Source organism: Camellia sinensis, chromosome 2 (genome assembly GCF_055761805.1).
Source record: "Camellia sinensis isolate YWXY chromosome 2, ASM5576180v1, whole genome shotgun sequence".
Classification (NCBI taxonomy): domain Eukaryota; kingdom Viridiplantae; phylum Streptophyta; class Magnoliopsida; order Ericales; family Theaceae; genus Camellia; species Camellia sinensis.
The window spans coordinates 98727658-98743116 of record NC_138962.1 but is presented as its reverse complement, the minus strand read 5'-3'; the positions used below and the strand labels follow the sequence as shown (position 1 = coordinate 98743116).

General features: G+C 36.7%; 1 pseudogene across 1 annotated transcript in view; it reads right to left on the bottom strand.

Moving 5' to 3' along the window:
* The window catches only part of LOC114316583 (nuclear pore complex protein NUP107-like), a 53353-nt pseudogene extending 38516 nt beyond the window's left edge, over positions 1 to 14837 (bottom strand). Inside the window, exons 1-10 of the transcript XR_014361398.1 lie at positions 14567 to 14837; positions 12211 to 12557; positions 11149 to 11218; positions 10143 to 10256; positions 9176 to 9209; positions 8963 to 9088; positions 6226 to 6384; positions 5831 to 5923; positions 5597 to 5764; positions 5152 to 5250 (exon numbers count right to left, since the gene is read on the bottom strand). The product of XR_014361398.1 is annotated as a nuclear pore complex protein NUP107-like (transcript). The remainder of the gene's footprint in view (positions 1 to 5151; positions 5251 to 5596; positions 5765 to 5830; positions 5924 to 6225; positions 6385 to 8962; positions 9089 to 9175; positions 9210 to 10142; positions 10257 to 11148; positions 11219 to 12210; positions 12558 to 14566) is intronic.
* Between the last annotated feature and the right edge of the window lie 622 nt (positions 14838 to 15459).

The following is a 15459-nucleotide window of genomic DNA, read 5'->3' as shown; positions in this document are numbered from 1 at the left end:
CTGATCAACCTGCTCACCCCTAGGAGCATAAGATTGCTGCACCGACTGAGACGATGTAGCCCCCTGATTAGCCCTCGAGGCCTGACCCGACTGAGCTGGCTGTTGACCCTGAATCTGCCTCAAACCAGATGCACCAGGTGTGCCACCCAACTGGGGGCAATACCTCTTCATATGCCCTGGCTGACCACACTGATAACACGAGAGTGGCTGACCTCTACCCTGACTCTGGCTCTGAGATCGAGCCGAAGAAGATGCTGCTCTCTGAACTCCTCCCCTCTGAGGACAAACTGGAGACTTGTGGCCCAACTGGCCACACTTGAAACAGGTAATGTCTCCCTGACTGCCTTTCCCCGAACTAGCACTCGGTACAGGAAAAGTCGATCTCGAAAAGCTACCATGAGACTGCTGGGGATTAAAACCCTTCTGTCTCCTACCATCACTCTGACTATCCTGACTCCTCTTGGAGCCCTTCTGCCCTTCCTCCTCCTCTTGCATCATGATCTCCATATGGGCTGCAGCATCAACCATACGCCCATAATCCCGAATCATAGTTCCCCCAACTCTCAGCTTGAGGCCACGCCTCAACTTCCTCTCAAACTCAATACAACGACGTTCCTCAGACGCCACCAATTCAGGTGCAAACCTGGATAAACTAGTAAATGCAGCCTCAAACTCGGCCACTGAAGAACTCGACTGCTTAAGCTGGCAGAACTGGTCTCTCAGCTTCTCCCTAACTGCTGGAGATAAGAACTTCTCCTGGAAAGCATTCACAAAAGCCTCCCATGTACCTCCTATACGCCCCTTAGTGAACTTCCACCACTGACCCGCATCCCCCTTCAACTGGAAAGATGCCAAGGTCACTTTCAACCCCTCGTCTTCGATGCCAAGCATCTCAAACGTCTTCGTTGTCTGTTCGAGCCATTCATCTGCCTTAAGTGGCTCTTTAGGATCACCCACAAATTCATCCGGATTGGACCGGAAGAACTCCCTCTTCAGAAAGGAAGGTCCTGCATCCACAATACCAGCCTGAGCTTGATTCTCAGCTCTGAGAATGCCTACTGACTCCCTGAATGCCCCCGCTATCTCTCGAGCTAAAGCGCCCAAAGCCTGCTGGCCTACTGGCTCGGCCACATTGGCCTGGCCAATTCCCTCCTGAACTATCGGAATCTCCTCAGGCACTGGCACCTCCTGCCTACCCGGCCTACCACGCCTACCGCGTCCTCGTCCTCGTCCTGACATCCTAATAAAGGAAACAAAGACATTAGCACATTAATAAATGTGCCAAAGCTAAACACTCGCGTCCTAATACAATGGACAACAATAATTCATTCCACGTAAGCACATAATCACATAAGCACCTACGAATTTCATTCCCGGATAATGATAGTCCCAATGCGTTACTATAGTTCCGGTTGGAAGCAGCAGTGATCAAGTGCCTTTCCAACAAGACTACTAGAACTCAAGGGTCCAATCAACATCCTAGAAACTACATTCCATACCCACATAATCACATAAACATGTTATCATATAAGCATATAACGTTACACTAAGTCTCTATCAAACGAGACGAACCCATCATGATACTAATCACTTCCCACGTACCCAAAGTATTCAAACCCGGTACGCTCTGATACCAAGTTGTAACGCCCTCAAAATAAACCCATAATAACCATAACATTAACATGCATTTATAAAAGAAAATGAATCATTTGAGTTAGTCATCAGAGTATTCTTATTGACAGACTTTACTTGTAACATCCTGCAACATCAAAATAAATGCCCTAAGGGCTTACATCTTTCCAAGCTAACACTTGGACACAAAAAGGATGAGTACTAACTCATCTACAAGTTAAGCCCTAGGCTTGAATGTTTACATGAAATCCCAAAAATAACAAAATAAAACATATAACTAAAGACAAGTCTTCGACATCCCAAACATCAAATCTTTCCAGGCTAAGTCCGTGGAGGAAGCTTATCACCTGAACCTGAAAATGATGTTCCCATGAAGGGTGAGCCACAGCCCAGTAGAAAAATACTAAACCAAATATAAGCATTGAATAAAGCTATAGCATTCAATAGATGGTTAATCAAGATAATCAATTTTATTATTAAACAGTCTCGTAACACTAATGTCTAAGACACATTTCACTTTCCATTATTATCAACATGGCTCAGAACCTGGCCAAACTTACAACAATGAATTATATAACATAATCACATTACTTCCAATATCAACAAAACAAATGAGACTCATGCTCATATCAAAACACTTCATACTTCCCATTTGATACACATTTTAGTGCTGTATCAATAATCATGTAGAAACACTTCAATATAATAAGCACACATAAAAATGGTGCTAATGGAGTCCATCCCCTATCTCCTCCCAAACAAAAATCCGGTTTAGAGGTCCATCCCCTATCTTCCCCTAAGCCGTGGAGTACATCCCCTATCTCCTCCCACACACAAAACAATGTATGCAAATGCAATGCTCAATCAATACACGTATTTTCTATATTAATGCAATAGTCAAAATTAATGACTTAACCAATGTGATTAGTTTCAGTTATTCCTAATCCACATGCAATGTCTACAACAATCATGACTATCCTCCACCGATAGCCCAAAACAGTTATTTCTAGACTGGAAATAAATATATCAACAATTTAATAGGTGAGTGATTTAAATCATCCAACTACACCATTTAATCAATAAATTCCCCAATTTCATGGGTTTAACCAAATTCCCCAATTTTCCTTAAATTAATTACTCCAATCAATTTAGCAATTTAACTAGGTTTTGTTCCCAAAATTATCAAAGTGTCCCCAACCTATCAAAATACCAAACTTAGAACAAAGCTTATAGAATAGAGTAGGAAATCCCTACCTTGAAGATCACAACTAAAATAGAGAAGATGGAGATGATGATCCAAAATCCAAAGTGCTCCAAATCCTCTCTTTTTCAGATTAAAAGAAAGATCTCGTGAAGCTCTACCTTTCTTCCAAAGGAATTAGGGTAGAAGACCACCGGAAATAGATCAAATCTAGGAGAGAAGGTAAGAGTAGAGAGAGAGACTCTCAAGGGGCGGTTTTTAAAAGTTAAGAGATGAAAAGGTAGGTCAAAAAGTGATCAGAAAAGTGAAATCACGGACTGATGTAGTCGACTCTACGCTCGAGCGTAAAAAGCCCCGCTCGAGCGTAAGACACAGAATCATGCTCGAGCGTGAAGAAAGCCGCTCGAGCGTCGATTGCACCCTTTCAGAAGTTTTGCAGGCGCTACGCCCGCTCGAGCGTCAAACTCCCCGCTCGAGCGGAGGAACAAAAACAAGGGATCACGCTCGAGCGTAAAAACTACCGCTCGAGCGGAAGAACTGCAGAGCAAAATACTGGGAGATGGAAAATCCCGCTCGAGCGTCAAAACTCCCGCTCGAGCGGAGAAGCAACAACGAAGGGCCCGCTCGAGCGTTAAAACCTCCGCTCGAGCGTGAAGGCCAAAATCTGGGCATCACCTATTGGCATCACTATCAACCAACCTGTAACAGACCCGTCCAACACAACCTATAATTCAAATACTAAGAGATTAAAGGACAACAACAACCAATAAGTAATGACAGGATCCACGGAACCTAAGTCCGGATACAATAATCTAAAGAGAAAAGACCGGGGTCGCTATACACAAAGGCTCCTTGTGAGGGAGACATGATTTCCCCAAGGCCAGCCCTAATTCTTTTGGAGAGCACCTTTCCCAAAATTTTGTTAGGTGACGTAACCAAACTAATGGGCCTGAAATCTCCAATCTTGACCGACTTCCCTTTTGGAGAGCACCTTTCCCCACTCTCAAAAAACTCACCAAACACTTTCATGAGATCCCCTTTCACAATCTCGCAACGGTCACGATACACTTGCCATTGAGAAACCATCCGGGCCTAGAGCCTTATCTCTCTCGCATTCAAACACGGCCTATTGCACTGAACATTCTTCAAAGGGTCTCTTGAGCCAACTGGATTTCAAGGTATCCGCAGGAGCCCAAAAAATACCTTTGATCCCTAGACGGTCCACTCCTCCATCAGAATAGAGAATCGAGTAAAAATTGAAAATCTCATTAATGATTTGCTCCTCCTTATTCACCACCAATCCTTGCCCAATTTCCAAATTTTTAATAAAATTCTTCTTCCTTTTCCCCGACACAACCCTATGAAAAAATCTTGAATTGATGTCGCCCTCTTTTGCCCATCTCAAGTTAGCTTTGTCCCCAAAAAATCTGCTCCCTAAAATCAAGCTCTTCCAACTTTAATTTGAGCAATGATCTCTAATCTCTTGAAGTCCTAGATAAACACTCCCCAGACTCGTTTGCATCCAAATCTTCAATACCCCAAACTAAATCTGCTTTCAACTCATTTAGATCACCAAAAACTTCACGCTTCCAATCCTTTAAACTCTCCTTAACCCTCTCAACTTCCGCATAAAACCCATGGACTCTTCCATTCTCCCACCACTCCTTGAAATAAGCTTGAAAAGAGCGATTTTCCAGCCATACGCTCTCGAATCTAAAGGGGGTTTGGACCCCATTTGAAGGGACAACTCTCAAAAACCACCAGGCAATGGTCCAAAACAACTCTTGGCGCTACCTCTTGCCGTAAATTAGGAAACAACTCCTCCCAACCCAAAGTATGATGAAATCTATCCAACCTACAACAAACACGATTCTCTTGAAGATTAGACCAAGTAAACCAAGCATTACTCAAGGGTAGATCAATCAACTCACACTCTTATAAAGGAATCGAAATCCCACATACTTCTATTTGTGGAAACCCCATTGAGCTTTTCTGAAATCAGCCTAACCAAACAGCCTCCTCAATATATATTATACATATATATATATATATATGTTGCAATCCATGTTGTAGAAGCTAAATAGACATGCTTAGAATCAAAACCACAACTGGGAGAGCTTCTGCATATGCTCATATGCATTTTATGCCAAGTAATAGGTAGGAGGAAAAAATAGTTGATTGTTCTTACAAAAAGCTCAAAAGATGTATCAAAGCAAATTATGGGTGAACAAAAACTGAGAAAAAAAAATTATTCACCGAAAAAAAAAAAAAACTGATAAAAAATTAGAAGGTAACATCATTAAGGAGCAAAATATTACCTCCCAGTCTGTACAAATAGGAAGAATACACTTCAAGTTACTACACTTGGCTGCATATACTGCTGTTTCATATTTCCCACCATCTTGCTCTGCAATTCTCTTCAATATAAGAAGGCATAGAAGAAAGAAAATCACTCAATTGATCAACCATTTTTTAATGGAGATATGGCAGCATCTTATTAAGCTACGAATATTGAGAATCTCCAAACAACAAGAGCAGAAAACAATTTACAATAACATCAATTGTCTCCCAATCTTACAAGAGAAAGTGAACAAGATTTGATTTATCAATCAATGGGAGTTGCTGAAGAGAAAACTTAGAGCCACAAAATATTGAGAAAAAGGGAGCACAAGGAATTTGTGTGCGACATTTATAGAAATCATTGTAACTGCATAAGAAAGTTCGTTCACAGAAAGTACTTTGATTAAATATTTTTCCCCATACCTCTGATACACAATAGGTAGCCCATTTCCAAAGGCGCCATTGGTGACCAATGCCACTTTCAAGTTCAATAGCTTGCAGAGTTCTATTATTTCCATTTTTTACGAGGGCTTCAACTGATGGACATAGGTCCAACCCTCCAAATGGGCATAGAGTTGCAGCTCTCCATGGCTGTCCAAAGGGAATTTAATATCACAATGGCACTGGAAGTTTACAACCTCAAAAAAATTTGCATACCTGTCCAGCAGACCGGCAAAGATCACATGCCTCCTCTAGTCTGCCAGCCCTTAACAAAGCCCAGACATCTTCCAGAAGAGATTCATCTTGTTTCTGTTGATATTAAAAAAATAAATAAATAAAAACATAATTCTAACAAATAATAAACAAATAATACATTTCAAAAATTGTTAAAATCTTCAAGATCTACTAGTTTCAGGAAAATTGAAGCCAAAAAGATGAACGGCATAGGATACAGATACAGTGCATGGTTGCAAAGCTGAACAGATGTGAAAAGGACTTAATATATTGAAATGTAATCAAAATTATATTCAAAATGTACTACAACAGACCACAAGCAGTTCATCGGTGAAATAAAATTATATATATTGAGACAATTGTTCAGCGAAAAGTACTTTATCATCGGGTAGTTGTTCAGCATGTTCACGCGTTGGAGCATCAAAATCCAAGTGATGAACAGTTTTTGGTTTTGAGACACCTTTCTTTAGGACACGTTGGGTATGATGCCAGACCCCAGAGCTGGGGAGATAAGTACCAACATGAGAACCTCTTACCTGCAAAGACAACCAACAGTTATGCCAACCATACCACAGAACTCCTAATACAATTTCAGTCAAATTATTGTGAAGTTTAAACTATCAGGGAAGAACCAAGGAAATCAAACAATTATTTTTAAATACAATCTTCTTCAAAGAAGATAAATGACTAAATGGCTGCCAAATGGTTCTTTGGTATTCTGTCTAGATATTGGTAATAGGACCCAACATAGCTTAATCATGGTTTGATCCTTCTGCTTCGGGCCAACCACATGTTCAAATATGAAAACTGAAAGTCAACCAGGCTAAAAAACAATGTGAATGAGAGCTGCAAAATTGTCATCCCATAGTCTATGTTTTCATTAAGACGTCTCCATTTTCATTTTGCATGACCAGAAAGCTTAGTCAACATTTGCTTACCCATCCCACAACTGGTGGTATTAATGAAATCTCCAGCATCCATCCATACCAATCAATCATCCATTTCAGCCTCCTCTGTTTTAATTAAAGTTCGCCCTTATGAGTGTGTTATTCCGTCACTTCCTGGATCTTGTCCATCAATAAAGCACACCCTTTGCCTTAATTGACTTTCTTCCAATTCGATACATATGCTTGATCCCACACAACAATGTTTCTACTTTCATCATGAAACTAATTCATGGATATTTCCTTACATCTGCGCTTTTTTTATCTAACAATTGATAGATAAAATCAACAGTCTTCGTAATTTGTTGGACAGTGGCTATCCATTATCATTACACCCTCACCACCTGCACCCAGTTCTTCAAAATCCTTTTACCAACTCTAGTCTTGCTTCTCATATATACCCATTGAAATCTAAAGCATCTCAACTTAAATCAAGGCAATCAAGCTCTAAACTATCACAGTCTCTACTAGTCAAACTAGTGATCACAAATGGCATACAACATGGGATCTCTTCCCTGAAGTGCCTGACCAATCCAACCATAATCAATCCAAAAGAAGACCTTCCCTATGCAACCTTAACCTAGTGTAATTAAGAATCACTTTGGTGGACTTCTTGCCCCCCATGTAATGACTCCATCAAAAGCCACAAAACAATATGAAGATGCTCATCTTTCCTTCAGTTGCATAACATAACAATAACTTCCATGGATAACCAACATAATACTAAACCACATAATATACTACTATTCTTGTCTCATTTCTTGACCTTTGCTCAGTCACCCTCTTAGTTTCACAGCACACCTAATAAATTTCACATAGCACTTGATGCAGCATTTATATCCCTCTTTATTCCTTCTCTTTTCTCTCATCATATAAAATACCTCCTCTATTCCACATGCAGATATCATCAATACTTTTTTACTTACAAAATAAATTAAATAAATACTCCCTAGTTAAATATAATTTATTCCACTGTAATAGTGCAAACCTCAGTTTTGTTACGCTTCATCTTACAATGAGACTATTCTTACCTTCAAAGCCCTCAATTAAAACCCCAATGCCTTTCCCATATCTGTAAATTGCTCCCAAAAAAAAATAAAAAACAAATACAGTTCCTAAAAACAAGGAAGTCAATAATTTCAGCTGCAATGTGTTCCCCTATGTGGTTTATTGGGTAAATAATGAATGTAAAGTTGTCACTGTTCCACATCCTTTAATTTCTTCATGACACAAGCATTTGATCCTCACCCATGATGCATATAATGTAATCCAGCTCTAGTTTCTAGATGACTTATTGTAGTAAGTACATGCATGTCTTGATCACCACACACCATAGTTGTAAACTTACAATATGGATCGTCATGTGAATTTTTATATATCTTAAGACTTACTAGTCTCCATTTAAATATAATTATCTACTTAAGTTCTCCCTTTTCCAAGACTATATCATGCTTTGTAACCTTCCCACCAAACAGCCTTCTGAACTACAATGTATTAAAACAAAATTTTGCTTTCAGTATACAATTTACAATTGCTCCTGTTTAACCCTCCAAGGGCCCATCACTGCTCTCCTATAAACAGGCAATTAATGTTGCAAGTCACTGATTCTTCTACCAAATCACATTCTCCTTTTACTAATACAGAATAAAAGCTTTAGATCTTTTGCTTTCAAATTTCAGCACATAAAACCTATTGCATATTTTATCTTCTTTGCCACCCAATATCTTGATAATATATTTGATTTATTAACGTGCACTGAAATCTCTCCAGGAAAAAAGTATTTTTGATCACTAAATTGTCTGCTAATTTGGAAAGAAGGCACTCCAAGCCTTACACCTCATTGATGTGCATGTTAAAGAAAAAAGATGTTAATTTTCACTATCTAAATCATTTGTTTACTAAAATAGACCTCAAATAAACTAAAAAATAATAACGGCTGAAAATAGCCACCTTCAACTATGATAATTTCTCTAATTGAAAAAGGAAAAAATAATTCAAGTATATGGTGGATTATGGTATCAATTCACAATAATTGACAGCTTCAGACTATCTTTTGAAATGCAACAAGAAAGACATTCAAAATCAAAATTAAATTTTAGAAAGTAAAGAAACAACAAACCATGTATAAGCATTAGACTGTCAAACCAGGAGAAAGTAGCAGAGTCATCACGTCATTATCCAAATCAAGCACTTTGGAGGCTAATCCTTCAAGCCACTGAACAATCCAGAGGCCTAATTGTGCTGTATGATCTGCAACAACAAACTGGCAAGCCTCCAAATGCGAAGTTGTAGGGGACTGTCATAAGGCATTAGATGAACTCAAAAAATAAGAGCAAGAAAACATAATGGAAAACTTGAGAGTTAACAATAGAAGATGCATCACCAGCATCAGATCTTCTGGAAGTTCTTCATTTCCTGCAAGAAGATGAAAAAAATAATTTTACAAACAAGCCAACATAAACATGCAGGAGCCAACAAGAATACCTTGTCTAAACATTCAAGTACACTAAGTAACTTCAATATGCATCATTATTCCTAACCAGGAAACTATGTGAGCAAATATGTAACTAAAGTTTGAACATTCTAAGATGAATGTTGGGATAGCCAATCATCTAATTTAAGAATTCAATTTGTGGGAAGTTATGTGATGATAAATGTATATAAAAGAATGACCAATTTCACCATCAAATAGAAATTTGTTTATTAAGGAAAATGATAACACTTTGTAAAGCTTTCTATTCAATTAGACATGGTATCAATATGACATGCACCAACAATCAGGAATAAAAATCTTCCAAGATTTCTAATACTAGCTGATTCATGATCCGATATTGTAACATATACCAATGTTGTCTCATGAAGATCGTTACACCATGAACCAGCAAGATTCTCAGAAGTCTACATAACTAGCCCAATTGAAACAGTGGATTAAAAGGTGAGGTGCAGAGTGGAGTGGTCAAATATTACATTGACCAAGAGAGACGAATTAATTGTAAATGTTGAAGAGAATGGTCAGATCACTTATATGCTCATATATTCAGCAGGGATGTAGCTAACAAATATAAACTTCAAGTGTGCTTTAATCTAGTAACATGGAACTACTTTTAAATCATTTTTGAATGTCACAATGCTTAAGCACAACTAAATAATTTGATACCAACAGAGAATGGATAAATTACACAAATACTTCACTCCTCAATACATAAATCATGAAGTATGAACTTCCCAAACTTCAATGAGCATGCATTCAAGAAGTTTCAATATTGTTGTGGTGACACTGTAGAGCCCACTTTATCTATATAAAACATCAATTCTATGATAGGAACATTAATGGTAGAGATTTATTTCCTTTCCCATATAGGTACCACAACAGAGACCAAGAAGCAGCCTCATCAAGTAAAAGTCGAGCCTTCTGCCTCTTCAACTTGTCCTCCACAATTCTATGTCTTTCATTGGATCCATACCTACAGAAGTAGAGCATAGGATACAGTAAAACAACCAACCAAGATGCTAAGCATTACCAAATTTAATATGAAAAAATCAAAACAAAATATTCATGATAACTACATCCTAAGAACCTCATTCAGCACAATTCAGAGCCAGTATTTACACACACAAAAAATGTGCACTATACAAAATATTTTAGGTAGAGACCTTTCTCCTAAGAAGCATGGACACGAACACGTGACACGACACGGACAGACCGATATACTAATTTTCAAAAATGCAGGACACAACATGTGAGGGACACGCATGAAATATGTAATTTTATATATTTATTATATGTTATATATATAAATATATTATTCAAAGAATCAAAGATAATAAAAAATGTAATGTGACACTGATTCCTATAAATTTATATGGTTTTTGTTTTATTATTGTCTTAAATTGTTTTATTCAAACTTATAGTTAGTTTTACATGTGTATAATCAATAGCCACGTGTGTTTAGGCAATAGAAACGTGTTCTCCCAGTGTTCAAAGAGTGTCTGGGTCTTTAAAAAAATTTAAAATAGGACACATTTTGAAGAGTGTCAGACACGTGTCCTAAGAGTGTCCAAAGAGTGTCGGTGTCCGACACGGACATGACACGAATACATTACCTTCTTAGAAGTATCCGTGCTTCTTAGCCTTTCTCATTGTTTCTTTCTTTATAAACTAGAAATGAGACTTCCTCCTCCCTTGTCTACCCACCTCCTATTTTCATCCTAATAAAGATATGTTTCTCGTGCATGCACAATAAAATACTACAATAATATTCAGAATACTCAACATGCTACAGTGGTACATGTGCACACATTCCGAAAGAAAACTCTTCAACAGAAATACAAATATACGAGAAGTGTGAGACCCACCTTATTGACTCTGATACATTGCGGCAAGATCTCTCAAATTGCAATATCAGATTAGGGATAGGCATCAACCCTGTGATACACAGAATGTCAACTGTAAGATACACAAGGGAATCATAAATGTCATTCATAATAAGTTTTGTGGCAGAAGAAACTTGAGCACAGAAAGGAAATTCTGAACATTAGTGTAATAATTTAAAATGTGAAACAAGATAAAGCATTCATGCAGCTTTCAAAGAAGCAAATCAATAATCTTTGTAAGCTTCTCAAGTTTACCATCTTAGGTCCAAAATCCTCCAAAACATTCTCCAGGAGTTATGGAATGGAAATAATTATTAGGTTAGCACCAAACAGTTACTAGATCAGCATCCGACATGGCTTAGAATAACATAAATAAAAAATTTAAAGATTTTGTAATATGTAAAATAACAATTTAACTAGAGGATAGAAAAGTCGACTCAAAATGAACTTCAATTGAGGTCAAAATCAAATTTCATTTCTAAAGAAGATCATAAGCATCAAGCAATTTGAAAAGTTACCATACCAATTTTAGCAAGTAATTAAATGTCTATCCCAAAAACAACAAAAAAACCAAGTAGCATTGCACCATTTCATCATCATGCAATCCTAAATGGATATATACCATAATGTATAACACAAACAGAAAAACTCCACATAGGGGTGAACTTGGATTTACACATAATTAAACACAAAAACAGTGGCATCACATATGCAAAAGCATAATCAAATAGTTCCTGAAACTCCAAAAGATTAATGCACTTGATGAATTGCCCTCTTTGATGTCACTGAATCCACAATAATTAAAGTTCAATTTTTTTTTTTAAATGATCCACTCAGCTCCAAAATTGATAAACATTAATTAGATTCAAGAAAACATCTTGTGATCTCACACCTACATAAACTAGCATAGGTTAGATGAATAAATGCAACTTAAACACATCCTTCAAACCTGGTCAAAATCTATAACCATTGACGCAAGAGACCAATCCACATGCAAAAACAGAGAAAATTGTGATTTTAATTGAGGAATTTTACTTCAAGCACCTTGGAGAGCAGAATCAAGTAGAGAAGCAAATAAAGTAAAAGTTGTATCTCCACCATCTGACAATGCATCATCCTCATGCTTGCAAGATTTTAATGAATAACTTCCAGGTCGACGTATCGAATCAGCAGCAGCATCTCCAGCCAATGATTTTCTCCACAAAGCAGATTGTGTCTTTGCAGGTGTTCCTTCTAATTGATCAAAATCAAAGCTCTCAACCTCTTGTTTGATATCTTCAAGAAAAAGTGCAGCGTTTGGCCGCCTTTCAATGCTCTGCCCATCATACAAAATCCTGGTTCCACTGAACTTAGAAACTGAATTGTCGTGACTGGAAGTTGAGTGCCTTTTCCTACACATTGCATAATCATTTAGCGCAGGTATGCACAAGCGAAATACAATAAATCCTGTAATTTGTTAAAGCAGTGTTGGTAAAAACGCACTTAAAGTGCAATAATAGAAGAGCTTTTAGTAGGTAAAATGAAGCGTATTTACAACACTGCACTAAAAACATTCTATCTAATAAGCTTAAATCGAGCTTTTTTTTTTATATATTTTAACATATATAATTTATTAGCTCTACTTTTAGATTACAATGATGATGGTGGTATGCTTAATGAGAATGATCATTATACACTTATAGGATTGTATTGCATTGCTTGTGTTAGGCATGGACCACTAGTGTTTTTCAAGTTTGACTTTTAGATATATTTTTATTCAAGCATATACTTCATTTTGATCATGACTATCAAGTATCATGATTGAGAATATTTTGTAATTGTGAATATTTGGTAAAGCACGTGAGAAATTATATAAAAAGATTTGTTTAAATGGTATATGATTAGTTGGTCACTTGTTATATTATCCATCAATAATTGTTTTCAAATTTAAAGATATTGGCAAGTGATGCAAAGTATAAGAAGCTCAAGGAAGCGTAAATTCAAAGAAGTGACAATATTAGAAAGTTGGCACGATTTCAAAGAAAAACCAATAGGAACCATATATAATCATATTTCTAATATTATTAGAGTGTTATTTTATTATTATTTTTAAGTTTTCTAGGATTTTTAGGGCAGGGGTATTTTGGTAATTTTTATATTTGCTGACATGGGCTGTAGGGGTTGCCCATGGATTGTCTTGTGGATCAAGTTATTTAATTAGTTTTAATTTATTGTTCTTATTTGGCCTTAAATTAGTTTTGAAAGTTACAGTATTTTTAGTAGTTTTCTTTTTTAGTTCTAGTTGGAATAGGAAATCTCTAAAGCTTATATAAAGTCGTGTAATGCTTCTAAGTTAATAGAGTTGATATTAGAGAATTTTAGAAGCTTTGAAACTTTCTTACGGATTGTGTGACGCAATCAAATCCTAGGTACTAAGAAGCATAGACATGGACACACGACACAACACATATGCGATACGAACATGCAGACATGCCAACTTTCAAAAAATGTAGAACATGCAGAGAACACGCATGAAATATATAATTTAATATATTTATCATATGTCACATATATGAATATGTCATTCAAAAATAATAAAAAATGAAATATAACACTTATTTTATAAATTTACTTTGTTTTTTCTTTTATTATTGTATCCTAAGTTATTTAGTTCAAGCTTGTAAGTTATAACTAGTTTCATGTGTGTCTAATCGGTGAACACTTGTGTTTAAGCAATGGACACATGTGTCCTCCAAATTTCCGGATCTAAAAATCTTTTAAAAAAATAGGACATATTTTGACGAGAATCAGACACATGTCGGGAAGTGTCCAACGAGTGTCAGTGTCCGTGCTTCTTAGCCTAGGTGTGATTCCTAGAACTATCTTCTTCTTCTCCTTCTCCTATTATGTTTTCTGCACTTTGACATTAAAATCAGCCCCAAAGCTCACTGTTGCTGCTATCTCTATTTGTCCTACATCAACAAGCCTATGCAAATTTGAACTACAACATTTGTACAACTGAATAAGACTCTAACCATTTCAGTTAAAAGGCTAAATATATTGCTATTTGACTTTTTAACTTTTTATTATATATGTTATGAATCATTATCATTATATATTATTTTCTTTGAGCTTTGCACCTACGCTCCAAGATGCCTCTGCGTTCAAGTGTGCATAACGCTTTCACCAATTCATTATTCACCAACACTGCCTGAGAGCACAATGCACTAATACTACGGGGAAATAAATGTGGTTAGACCAAATTGATGGAAATAAATATGAACAACCCAAATGATACTGGTTGAAATTGGGCATTTTAAGGATACAAAGGGGTTGTTATGATAGTGAAGCAGAAATAGACGGAAAAAAGTGACTAGTACTGAAATGGAAAGCGTATGGTATGGTAAATAGAATAGAATACCCATAACGACGATAGCCCTCTCTGGTGCTGAGATCTTCGGGGTCGAAGTAGCTGGGAGAAGTCTCCATATCAACCTCCATCGCTACAAATATTGGCTGTGGAAATCCTTAAAACCCTATAAATCACTTCAATTGTGTGTCCAGTCTGGCTTGGATCCAAGATAGAGAGATACAAAGGGTTTAGGGTTTAGAGAGAGACAAAACCAGAGGGAAGAGAGGGAGGAGTAGGGAGAAAAAATTGGCTAATGCATGTCACGTAACGCACCGATCAAATTCAATAATAGGCTAGCTAGCATCTTTATCTCCAAACCGCATTTGGCCTTCTTGGGAAGTGCGTTAAAAATCAATTTTTAATTCATTTCTCTTTTCACATAAAAAAAAAATTAAAAAATCAAAAACTCAACTTTAATTATCTTTCTAAAACGCTCTTTTGTTTGGTGTTTCCATTTGCGTTCGTCAATTTTTTAAATCAATCCTTACTTTTTTTCTCACATTTTTTTAGTTTAACCTTTCATGTCAAAAATTCGAATTTGAATTCTTTTTATTTAAAAGTCTTCGCATAAAAATAGAAAATTTCTATTTTCACATACTTAATTATCTCAATTCATATCATTTCTTAATACACACACTTTGTAATTTAATTATTAATTAATTTTCTCAATTCACATACTAAATGTATCAATTATACCCTTCACTCATATCATTATACACACACCCCTTCAACTCTCCTTTCACACACTTGTCCCTCCTTCCATACGCTACCTACTGTTACGGTTTGAAAATTTGTAGATCCACAGTTCTACAACAGTCAAAGTGAAGACCCACATTGAAGAACCAAAGTCCTCTATTGAAGACCTCCATTCCATTAACACCATGGAAAAGACTTCATTGCAT